The sequence below is a fragment of the Eucyclogobius newberryi genome, unplaced genomic scaffold (genome assembly GCF_026437365.1).
Source record: "Eucyclogobius newberryi isolate DKJ021-1_F unplaced genomic scaffold, fEucNew1.0.hap1 SCAF_11, whole genome shotgun sequence".
NCBI classification, from domain to species: Eukaryota; Metazoa; Chordata; class Actinopteri; order Gobiiformes; family Gobiidae; genus Eucyclogobius; species Eucyclogobius newberryi.
Genome location: NW_027315735.1, coordinates 208,742 through 222,068, shown reverse-complemented (window position 1 = coordinate 222,068; position 13,327 = coordinate 208,742). Strand labels below are relative to the sequence as shown.

The window sequence follows — 13,327 nt, the reverse complement described above, 5'->3', positions numbered from 1 at the left end:
TACATCTTTACACTTGTTCTGCAGTTACATCTTTACACTTGTTCTGCAGTTACATCTTTACACGTGTTCTGCAGTTACATCTTTACACTTGTTCTGCAGTTACATCTTTACATCTTTACTCTTGTTCTGCAGTTACATCTTTACATCTTTACACTTGTTCTGCAGTTACATCTTTACATCTTTACACTTGTTCTGCAGTTACATCTTTACACTTGTTCTGCAGTTACATCTTTACACTTGTTCTGCAGTTACATCTTTACACTTGTTCTGCAGTTACATCATTACACTTGTTCTGCAGTTACATCTTTTCACTTGTTCTGCAGTTACATCTTTACATCTTTACACTTGTTCTGCAGTTACATCTTTACACTTGTTCTGCAGTTACATCTTTACACTTGTTCTGCAGTTACATCTTTACACTTGTTCTGCAGTTACATCTTTACACGTGTTCTGCAGTTACATCTTTACACTTGTTCTGCAGTTACATCTTTACACTTGTTCTGCAGTTACATCTTTACACTTGTTCTGCAGTTACATCTTTACATCTTTGCACTTGTTCTGCAGTTACATCTTTACACTTGTTCTGCTGTTACATCTTTACACTTGTTCTGCAGTTACATCTTTACATCTTTACACTTGTTCTGCAGTTACATCTTTACACTTGTTCTGCAGTTACATCTTTACACTTGTTCTGCTGTTACATCTTTATACTTGTTCTGCAGTTACATCTTTACACTTGTTCTGCAGTTACATCTTTACACTTGTTCTGCAGTTACATCTTTACATTTGTTCTGCAGTTACATCTTTACACTTGTTCTGCAGTTATATCTTTACACTTGTTCTGCAGTTACATCTTTACATTTGTTCTGCAGTTACATCTTTACACTTGTTCTGCAGTTACATCTTTACACTTGTTCTGCAGTTACATCTTTACACTTTTTCTGCAGTTACATCTTTACACTTGTTCTGCAGTTACATCTTTACACTTATTCTGCAGTTACATCTTTACACTTGTTCTGCAGTTACATCTTTACACTTGTTCTGCAGTTACATCTTTACACTTGTTCTGCAGTTACATCTTTACATTTGTTCTGCAGTTACATCTTTACTCTTGTTCTGCAGTTACATCTTTACTCTTGTTCTGCAGTTACATCTTTACATTTGTTTTGTAGTTACATCTTTACATTTGTTCTGCAGTTACATCTTTACACTTGTTCTGCAGTTACATCTTTACTCTTGTTCTGCAGTTACATCTTTACATTTGTTCTGCAGTTACATCTTTACACTTGTTCTGCAGTTACATCTTTACATTTGTTCTGCAGTTACATCTTTACACTTGTTCTGCAGTTACATCTTTACTCTTGTTCTGCAGTTACATCTTTACACTTGTTCTGCAGTTACATCTTTACATCTTTACACTTGTTCTGCAGTTACATCTTTACACTTGTTCTGCAGTTACATCTTTACACTTATTCTGCAGTTACATCTTTACACTTGTTCTGCAGTTACAGCTTTACACTTGTTCTGCAGTTACATCTTTACACTTGTTCTGCAGTTACATCTTTACATTTGTTCTGCAGTTACATCTTTACTCTTGTTCTGCAGTTACATCTTTACTCTTGTTCTGCAGTTACATCTTTACATTTGTTCTGTAGTTACATCTTTACATCTTTACATTTGTTCTGCAGTTACATCTTTACACTTGTTCTGCAGTTACATCTTTACTCTTGTTCTGCAGTTACATCTTTACATTTGTTCTGCAGTTACATCTTTACATCTTTACATTTGTTCTGCAGTTACATCTTTACACTTGTTCTGCAGTTACATCTTTACACTTGTTCTGCAGTTACATCTTTACACTTGTTCTGCAGTTACATCTTTACATCTTTACACTTGTTCTGCAGTTACATCTTTACATCTTTACATTTGTTCTGCAGTTACATCTTTATATCTTTACTCTTGTTCTGCAGTTACATCTTTACACTTGTTCTGCAGTTACATCTTTACATCTTTACACTTGTTCTGCAGTTACATCTTTACATTTGTTCTGCAGTTACATCTTTACATCTTTACTCTTGTTCTGCAGTTACATCTTTACACTTGTTCTGCAGTTACATCTTTACATCTTTACACTTGTTCTGCAGTTACATCTTTACATTTGTTCTGCAGTTACATCTTTACACTTGTTCTGCAGTTACATCTTTACACTTGTTCTGCAGTTACATCTTTACACTTGTTCTGCAGTTACATCTTTACATCTTTACTCTTGTTCTGCAGTTACATCTTTACATATTTACACTTGTTCTGCAGTTACATCTTTACATCTTTACACTTGTTCTGCAGTTACATCTTTACATTTGTTCTGCAGTTACATCTTTACACTTGTTGTGCAGTTACATCTTTACATTTGTTCTGCAGTTACATCTTTACACTTGTTCTGCAGTTACATCTTTACATTTGTTCTGCAGTTACATCTTTACACTTGTTCTGCAGTTACATCTTTACATTTGTTCTGCAGTTACATCTTTACACTTGTTCTGCAGTTACATCTTTACACTTGTTCTGCAGTTACATCTTTACACTTGTTCTGCAGTTACATCTTTACACTTGTTCTGCAGTTACATCTTTACACTTGTTCTGCTGTTAAATCTTTACACTTGTTCTGCAGTTACATCTTTACACTTGTTCTGCAGTTATATCTTTACACTTGTTCTGCAGTTACATCTTTACACTTGTTCTGCAGTTACATCTTTACACTTGTTCTGCAGTTACATCTTTACACTTGTTCTGCAGTTACATCTTTACACTTGTTGTGCAGTTACATCTTTACATTTGTTCTGCAGTTACATCTTTACACTTGTTCTGCAGTTACATCTTTACATTTGTTCTGCAGTTACATCTTTACACTTGTTCTGCAGTTACATCTTTACATTTGTTCTGCAGTTACATCTTTACTCTTGTTCTGCAGTTACATCTTTACTCTTGTTCTGCAGTTACATCTTTACATTTGTTCTGTAGTTACATCTTTACATCTTTACATTTGTTCTGCAGTTACATCTTTACACTTGTTCTGCAGTTACATCTTTACACTTGTTCTGCAGTTACATCTTTACACTTTTTCTGCAGTTACATCTTTACATCTTTACACTTGTTCTGCAGTTACATCTTTACACTTGTTCTGCAGTTACATCTTTACACTTGTTCTGCAGTTACATCTTTACACTTGTTCTGCTGTTACATCTTTACACTTGTTCTGCAGTTACATCTTTACACTTGTTCTGCAGTTACATCTTTACACTTGTTCTGCAGTTACATCTTTACACTTGTTCTGCAGTTACATCTTTACACTTGTTCTGCAGTTACATCTTTACACTTGTTCTGCAGTTACATCTTTACACTTGTTGTGCAGTTACATCTTTACATTTGTTCTGCAGTTACATCTTTACACTTGTTCTGCAGTTACATCTTTACATTTGTTCTGCAGTTACATCTTTACACTTGTTCTGCAGTTACATCTTTACATTTGTTCTGCAGTTACATCTTTACTCTTGTTCTGCAGTTACATCTTTACTCTTGTTCTGCAGTTACATCTTTACATTTGTTCTGTAGTTACATCTTTACATCTTTACATTTGTTCTGCAGTTACATCTTTACACTTGTTCTGCAGTTACATCTTTACTCTTGTTCTGCAGTTACATCTTTACATTTGTTCTGCAGTTACATCTTTACATCTTTACATTTGTTCTGCAGTTACATCTTTACACTTGTTCTGCAGTTACATCTTTACATTTGTTCTGCAGTTACATCTTTACATCTTTACACTTGTTCTGCAGTTACATCTTTACACTTGTTCTGCAGTTACATCTTTACATCTTTACACTTGTTCTGCAGTTACATCTTTACATTTGTTCTGCAGTTACATCTTTACTCTTGTTCTGCAGTTACATCTTTACTCTTGTTCTGCAGTTACATCTTTACATTTGTTCTGTAGTTACATCTTTACATTTGTTCTGCAGTTACATCTTTACACTTGTTCTGCAGTTACATCTTTACTCTTGTTCTGCAGTTACATCTTTACATTTGTTCTGCAGTTACATCTTTACACTTGTTCTGCAGTTACATCTTTACATTTGTTCTGCAGTTACATCTTTACACTTGTTCTGCAGTTACATCTTTACTCTTGTTCTGCAGTTACATCTTTACATTTGTTCTGCAGTTACATCTTTACATCTTTACACTTGTTCTGCAGTTACATCTTTACACTTGTTCTGCAGTTACATCTTTACACTTATTCTGCAGTTACATCTTTACACTTGTTCTGCAGTTACAGCTTTACACTTGTTCTGCAGTTACATCTTTACACTTGTTCTGCAGTTACATCTTTACATTTGTTCTGCAGTTACATCTTTACTCTTGTTCTGCAGTTACATCTTTACTCTTGTTCTGCAGTTACATCTTTACATTTGTTCTGTAGTTACATCTTTACATCTTTACATTTGTTCTGCAGTTACATCTTTACACTTGTTCTGCAGTTACATCTTTACTCTTGTTCTGCAGTTACATCTTTACATTTGTTCTGCAGTTACATCTTTACATCTTTACATTTGTTCTGCAGTTACATCTTTACACTTGTTCTGCAGTTACATCTTTACACTTGTTCTGCAGTTACATCTTTACACTTGTTCTGCAGTTACATCTTTACATCTTTACACTTGTTCTGCAGTTACATCTTTACATCTTTACATTTGTTCTGCAGTTACATCTTTACATCTTTACTCTTGTTCTGCAGTTACATCTTTACACTTGTTCTGCAGTTACATCTTTACATCTTTACACTTGTTCTGCAGTTACATCTTTACATTTGTTCTGCAGTTACATCTTTACATCTTTACTCTTGTTCTGCAGTTACATCTTTACACTTGTTCTGCAGTTACATCTTTACATCTTTACACTTGTTCTGCAGTTACATCTTTACATTTGTTCTGCAGTTACATCTTTACACTTGTTCTGCAGTTACATCTTTACACTTGTTCTGCAGTTACATCTTTACACTTGTTCTGCAGTTACATCTTTACATCTTTACTCTTGTTCTGCAGTTACATCTTTACATATTTACACTTGTTCTGCAGTTACATCTTTACATCTTTACACTTGTTCTGCAGTTACATCTTTACATTTGTTCTGCAGTTACATCTTTACACTTGTTGTGCAGTTACATCTTTACATTTGTTCTGCAGTTACATCTTTACACTTGTTCTGCAGTTACATCTTTACATTTGTTCTGCAGTTACATCTTTACACTTGTTCTGCAGTTACATCTTTACATTTGTTCTGCAGTTACATCTTTACACTTGTTCTGCAGTTACATCTTTACACTTGTTCTGCAGTTACATCTTTACACTTGTTCTGCAGTTACATCTTTACACTTGTTCTGCAGTTACATCTTTACACTTGTTCTGCTGTTACATCTTTACACTTGTTCTGCAGTTACATCTTTACACTTGTTCTGCAGTTACATCTTTACACTTGTTCTGCAGTTACATCTTTACACTTGTTCTGCAGTTACATCTTTACACTTGTTCTGCAGTTACATCTTTACACTTGTTCTGCAGTTACATCTTTACACTTGTTGTGCAGTTACATCTTTACATTTGTTCTGCAGTTACATCTTTACACTTGTTCTGCAGTTACATCTTTACATTTGTTCTGCAGTTACATCTTTACTCTTGTTCTGCAGTTACATCTTTACTCTTGTTCTGCAGTTACATCTTTACACTTGTTCTGCTGTTACATCTTTACACTTGTTCTGCAGTTACATCTTTACACTTGTTCTGCAGTTACATCTTTACACTTGTTCTGCAGTTACATCTTTACACTTGTTCTGCAGTTACATCTTTACACTTGTTCTGCAGTTACATCTTTACACTTGTTGTGCAGTTACATCTTTACATTTGTTCTGCAGTTACATCTTTACACTTGTTCTGCAGTTACATCTTTACATTTGTTCTGCAGTTACATCTTTACTCTTGTTCTGCAGTTACATCTTTACTCTTGTTCTGCAGTTACATCTTTACATTTGTTCTGTAGTTACATCTTTACATCTTTACATTTGTTCTGCAGTTACATCTTTACATTTGTTCTGCAGTTACATCTTTACACTTGTTCTGCAGTTACATCTTTACACTTGTTCTGCAGTTACATCTTTACATCTTTACACTTGTTCTGCAGTTACATCTTTACACTTGTTATGCAGTTACATCTTTACACTTGTTCTGCAGTTACATCTTTACACTTGTTCTGCAGTTACATCTTTACACTTGTTCTGCAGTTACATCTTTACACTTGTTGTGCAGTTACATCTTTACATTTGTTCTGCAGTTACATCTTTACACTTGTTCTGCAGTTACATCTTTACATTTGTTCTGCAGTTACATCTTTACACTTGTTCTGCAGTTACATCTTTACATTTGTTCTGCAGTTACATCTTTACTCTTGTTCTGCAGTTACATCTTTACTCTTGTTCTGCAGTTACATCTTTACATTTGTTCTGTAGTTACATCTTTACATCTTTACATTTGTTCTGCAGTTACATCTTTACACTTGTTCTGCAGTTACATCTTTACTCTTGTTCTGCAGTTACATCTTTACATTTGTTCTGCAGTTACATCTTTACATCTTTACATTTGTTCTGCAGTTACATCTTTACACTTGTTCTGCAGTTACATCTTTACATTTGTTCTGCAGTTACATCTTTACATCTTTACACTTGTTCTGCAGTTACATCTTTACACTTGTTCTGCAGTTACATCTTTACATCTTTACACTTGTTCTGCAGTTACATCTTTACATCTTTACACTTGTTCTGCAGTTACATCTTTACACTTATTCTGCAGTTACATCTTTACACTTGTTCTGCAGTTACAGCTTTACACTTGTTCTGCAGTTACATCTTTACACTTGTTCTGCAGTTACATCTTTACATTTGTTCTGCAGTTACATCTTTACTCTTGTTCTGCAGTTACATCTTTACTCTTGTTCTGCAGTTACATCTTTACATTTGTTCTGTAGTTACATCTTTACATCTTTACATTTGTTCTGCAGTTACATCTTTACACTTGTTCTGCAGTTACATCTTTACTCTTGTTCTGCAGTTACATCTTTACATTTGTTCTGCAGTTACATCTTTACATCTTTACATTTGTTCTGCAGTTACATCTTTACACTTGTTCTGCAGTTACATCTTTACACTTGTTCTGCAGTTACATCTTTACACTTGTTCTGCAGTTACATCTTTACATCTTTACACTTGTTCTGCAGTTACATCTTTACATCTTTACATTTGTTCTGCAGTTACATCTTTACATCTTTACTCTTGTTCTGCAGTTACATCTTTACACTTGTTCTGCAGTTACATCTTTACATCTTTACACTTGTTCTGCAGTTACATCTTTACATTTGTTCTGCAGTTACATCTTTACATCTTTACTCTTGTTCTGCAGTTACATCTTTACACTTGTTCTGCAGTTACATCTTTACATCTTTACACTTGTTCTGCAGTTACATCTTTACATTTGTTCTGCAGTTACATCTTTACACTTGTTCTGCAGTTACATCTTTACACTTGTTCTGCAGTTACATCTTTACACTTGTTCTGCAGTTACATCTTTACATCTTTACTCTTGTTCTGCAGTTACATCTTTACATATTTACACTTGTTCTGCAGTTACATCTTTACATCTTTACACTTGTTCTGCAGTTACATCTTTACATTTGTTCTGCAGTTACATCTTTACACTTGTTGTGCAGTTACATCTTTACATTTGTTCTGCAGTTACATCTTTACACTTGTTCTGCAGTTACATCTTTCCATTTGTTCTGCAGTTACATCTTTACACTTGTTCTGCAGTTACATCTTTACATTTGTTCTGCAGTTACATCTTTACACTTGTTCTGCAGTTACATCTTTACACTTGTTCTGCAGTTACATCTTTACACTTGTTCTGCAGTTACATCTTTACACTTGTTCTGCAGTTACATCTTTACACTTGTTCTGCTGTTACATCTTTACACTTGTTCTGCAGTTACATCTTTACACTTGTTCTGCAGTTACATCTTTACACTTGTTCTGCAGTTACATCTTTACACTTGTTCTGCAGTTACATCTTTACACTTGTTCTGCAGTTACATCTTTACACTTGTTCTGCAGTTACATCTTTACACTTGTTGTGCAGTTACATCTTTACATTTGTTCTGCAGTTACATCTTTACACTTGTTCTGCAGTTACATCTTTACATTTGTTCTGCAGTTACATCTTTACTCTTGTTCTGCAGTTACATCTTTACTCTTGTTCTGCAGTTACATCTTTACACTTGTTCTGCTGTTACATCTTTACACTTGTTCTGCAGTTACATCTTTACACTTGTTCTGCAGTTACATCTTTACACTTGTTCTGCAGTTACATCTTTACACTTGTTCTGCAGTTACATCTTTACACTTGTTGTGCAGTTACATCTTTACATTTGTTCTGCAGTTACATCTTTACACTTGTTCTGCAGTTACATCTTTACATTTGTTCTGCAGTTACATCTTTACTCTTGTTCTGCAGTTACATCTTTACTCTTGTTCTGCAGTTACATCTTTACATTTGTTCTGTAGTTACATCTTTACATCTTTACATTTGTTCTGCAGTTACATCTTTACACTTGTTCTGCAGTTACATCTTTACACTTGTTCTGCAGTTACATCTTTACACTTGTTCTGCAGTTACATCTTTACATCTTTACACTTGTTCTGCAGTTACATCTTTACACTTGTTATGCAGTTACATCTTTACACTTGTTCTGCAGTTACATCTTTACACTTGTTCTGCTGTTACATCTTTACACTTGTTCTGCAGTTACATCTTTACACTTGTTCTGCAGTTACATCTTTACACTTGTTCTGCAGTTACATCTTTACACTTGTTCTGCAGTTACATCTTTACACTTGTTCTGCAGTTACATCTTTACACTTGTTCTGCAGTTACATCTTTACACTTGTTGTGCAGTTACATCTTTACATTTGTTCTGCAGTTACATCTTTACACTTGTTCTGCAGTTACATCTTTACATTTGTTCTGCAGTTACATCTTTACACTTGTTCTGCAGTTACATCTTTACATTTGTTCTGCAGTTACATCTTTACTCTTGTTCTGCAGTTACATCTTTACTCTTGTTCTGCAGTTACATCTTTACATTTGTTCTGTAGTTACATCTTTACATCTTTACATTTGTTCTGCAGTTACATCTTTACACTTGTTCTGCAGTTACATCTTTACTCTTGTTCTGCAGTTACATCTTTACATTTGTTCTGCAGTTACATCTTTACATCTTTACATTTGTTCTGCAGTTACATCTTTACACTTGTTCTGCAGTTACATCTTTACATTTGTTCTGCAGTTACATCTTTACATCTTTACACTTGTTCTGCAGTTACATCTTTACACTTGTTCTGCAGTTGCATCTTTACATCTTTACACTTGTTCTGCAGTTACATCTTTACATCTTTACATTTGTTCTGCAGTTACATCTTTACATCTTTACTCTTGTTCTGCAGTTACATCTTTACACTTGTTGTGCAGTTACATCTTTACACTTGTTCTGCAGTTACATCTTTACATCTTTACTCTTGTTCTGCAGTTACATCTTTACATATTTACACTTGTTCTGCAGTTACATCTTTACATCTTTACACTTGTTCTGCAGTTACATCTTTACATTTGTTCTGCAGTTACATCTTTACACTTGTTGTGCAGTTACATCTTTACATTTGTTCTGCAGTTACATCTTTACACTTGTTCTGCAGTTACATCTTTACATTTGTTCTGCAGTTACATCTTTACACTTGTTCTGCAGTTACATCTTTACATTTGTTCTGCAGTTACATCTTTACACTTGTTCTGCAGTTACATCTTTACACTTGTTCTGCAGTTACATCTTTACACTTGTTCTGCAGTTACATCTTTACACTTGTTCTGCAGTTACATCTTTACACTTGTTCTGCAGTTACATCTTTACACTTGTTCTGCAGTTACATCTTTACACTTGTTCTGCAGTTACATCTTTACACTTGTTCTGCAGTTACATCTTTACACTTGTTCTGCAGTTACATCTTTACACTTGTTCTGCAGTTACATCTTTACACTTGTTCTGCAGTTACATCTTTACATTTGTTCTGCAGTTACATCTTTACTCTTGTTCTGCAGTTACATCTTTACTCTTGTTCTGCAGTTACATCTTTACATTTGTTCTGTAGTTACATCTTTACATCTTTACATTTGTTCTGCAGTTACATCTTTACACTTGTTCTGCAGTTACATCTTTCCACTTGTTCTGCACTTACATCTTTACACTTGTTCTGCAGTTACATCTTTACATCTTTACACTTGTTCTGCAGTTACATCTTTACACTTGTTCTGCAGTTACATCTTTACACTTGTTCTGCAGTTACATCTTTACACTTGTTCTGCAGTTACATCTTTACACTTGTTCTGCAGTTACATCTTTACACTTGTTCTGCAGTTACATCTTTACACTTGTTCTGCAGTTACATCTTTACACTTGTTGTGCAGTTACATCTTTACATTTGTTCTGCAGTTACATCTTTACACTTGTTCTGCAGTTACATCTTTACATTTGTTCTGCAGTTACATCTTTACACTTGTTCTGCAGTTACATCTTTACATTTGTTCTGCAGTTACATATTTACTCTTGTTCTGCAGTTACATCTTTACATTTGTTCTGTAGTTACATCTTTACATCTTTACATTTGTTCTGCAGTTACATCTTTACACTTGTTCTGCAGTTACATCTTTACTCTTGTTCTGCAGTTACATCTTTACATTTGTTCTGCAGTTACATCTTTACATCTTTACATTTGTTCTGCAGTTACATCTTTACACTTGTTCTGCAGTTACATCTTTACATTTGTTCTGCAGTTACATCTTTACATCTTTACACTTGTTCTGCAGTTACATCTTTACACTTGTTCTGCAGTTACATCTTTACATCTTTACACTTGTTCTGCAGTTACATCTTTACATCTTTACATTTGTTCTGCAGTTACATCTTTACATCTTTACTCTTGTTCTGCAGTTACATCTTTACACTTGTTCTGCAGTTACATCTTTACATCTTTACACTTGTTCTGCAGTTACATCTTTACACTTGTTCTGCAGTTACATCTTTACACTTGTTCTGCAGTTACATCTTTACATTTGTTCTGCAGTTACATCTTTACTCTTGTTCTGCAGTTACATCTTTACTCTTGTTCTGCAGTTACATCTTTACATTTGTTCTGTAGTTACATCTTTACATCTTTACATTTGTTCTGCAGTTACATCTTTACACTTGTTCTGCAGTTACATCTTTACTCTTGTTCTGCAGTTACATCTTTACATTTGTTCTGCAGTTACATCTTTACATCTTTACACTTGTTCTGCAGTTACATCTTTACACTTGTTCTGCAGTTACATCTTTACACTTGTTCTGCAGTTACATCTTTACACTTGTTCTGCAGTTACATCTTTACACTTGTTCTGCAGTTACATCTTTACACTTGTTCTGCAGTTACATCTTTACACTTGTTCTGCAGTTACATCTTTACACTTATTCTGCAGTTACATCTTTACACTTGTTCTGCAGTTACATCTTTACACTTGTTCTGCAGTTACATCTTTACACTTGTTCTGCAGTTTCATCTTTACTTTTGTTCTGCAGTTACATCTTTACTCTTGTTCTGCAGTTACATCTTTACTCTTGTTCTGCAGTTACATCTTTACATTTGTTCTGTAGTTACATCTTTACATCTTTACATTTGTTCTGCAGTTACATCTTTACACTTGTTCTGCAGTTACATCTTTACTCTTGTTCTGCAGTTACATCTTTACATTTGTTCTGCAGTTACATCTTTACATCTTTACATTTGTTCTGCAGTTACATCTTTACACTTGTTCTGCATTTACATCTTTACACTTGTTCTGCAGTTACATCTTTACATCTTTACACTTGTTCTGCAGTTACATCTTTACATCTTTACATTTGTTCTGCAGTTACATCTTTACATCTTTACTCTTGTTCTGCAGTTACATCTTTACACTTGTTCTGCAGTTACATCTTTACATCTTTACACTTGTTCTGCAGTTACATCTTTACATTTGTTCTGCAGTTACATCTTTACATCTTTACTCTTGTTCTGCAGTTACATCTTTACACTTGTTCTGCAGTTACATCTTTACATATTTACACTTGTTCTGCAGTTACATCTTTACATTTGTTCTGCAGTTACATCTTTACACTTGTTCTGCAGTTACATCTTTACATCTTTACACTTGTTCTGCAGTTACATCTTTACACTTGTTCTGCAGTTACATCTTTACACTTGTTCTGCAGTTACATCTTTATATCTTTACTCTTGTTCTGCAGTTACATCTTTACATATTTACACTTGTTCTGCAGTTACATCTTTACATCTTTACACTTGTTCTGCAGTTACATCTTTACATTTGTTCTGCAGTTACATCTTTACACTTGTTCTGCAGTTACATCTTTACACTTGTTCTGCAGTTACATCTTTACATCTTTACACTTGTTCTGCAGTTACATCTTTACACTTGTTCTGCAGTTACATCTTTACACTTGTTCTGCTGTTACATCTTTACACTTGTTCTGCAGTTACATCTTTACACTTGTTCTGCAGTTACATCTTTACATTTGTTCTGCAGTTACAGCTTTACACTTGTTCTGCAGTTACATCTTTACACTTGTTCTGCAGTTACATCTTTACATTTGTTCTGCAGTTACATCTTTACTCTTGTTCTGCAGTTACATCTTTACTCTTGTTCTGCAGTTACATCTTTACATTTTTTCTGTAGTTACATCTTTACATCTTTACATTTGTTCTGCAGTTACATCTTTACACTTGTTCTGCAGTTACATCTTTACTCTTGTTCTGCAGTTACATCTTTACATTTGTTCTGCAGTTACATCTTTACATCTTTACATTTGTTCTGCAGTTACATCTTTACACTTGTTCTGCAGTTACATCTTTACACTTGTTCTGCAGTTACATCTTTACATCTTTACACTTGTTCTGCAGTTACATCTTTACATCTTTACATTTGTTCTGCAGTTACATCTTTACATCTTTACTCTTGTTCTGCAGTTACATCTTTACACTTGTTCTGCAGTTACATCTTTACATCTTTACACTTGTTCTGCAGTTACATCTTTACATTTGTTCTGCAGTTACATCTTTACATCTTTACTCTTGTTCTGCAGTTACATCTTT

At 34.2% G+C, this 13,327-nt stretch overlaps 1 protein-coding gene across 1 annotated transcript in view; it reads left to right on the top strand.

Moving 5' to 3' along the window:
- Positions 1–13,327, top strand: part of LOC140348630 (integrin alpha-6-like) — a 166,150-nt gene that overhangs the window by 7,168 nt on the left and 145,655 nt on the right. The window lies entirely within an intron of this gene.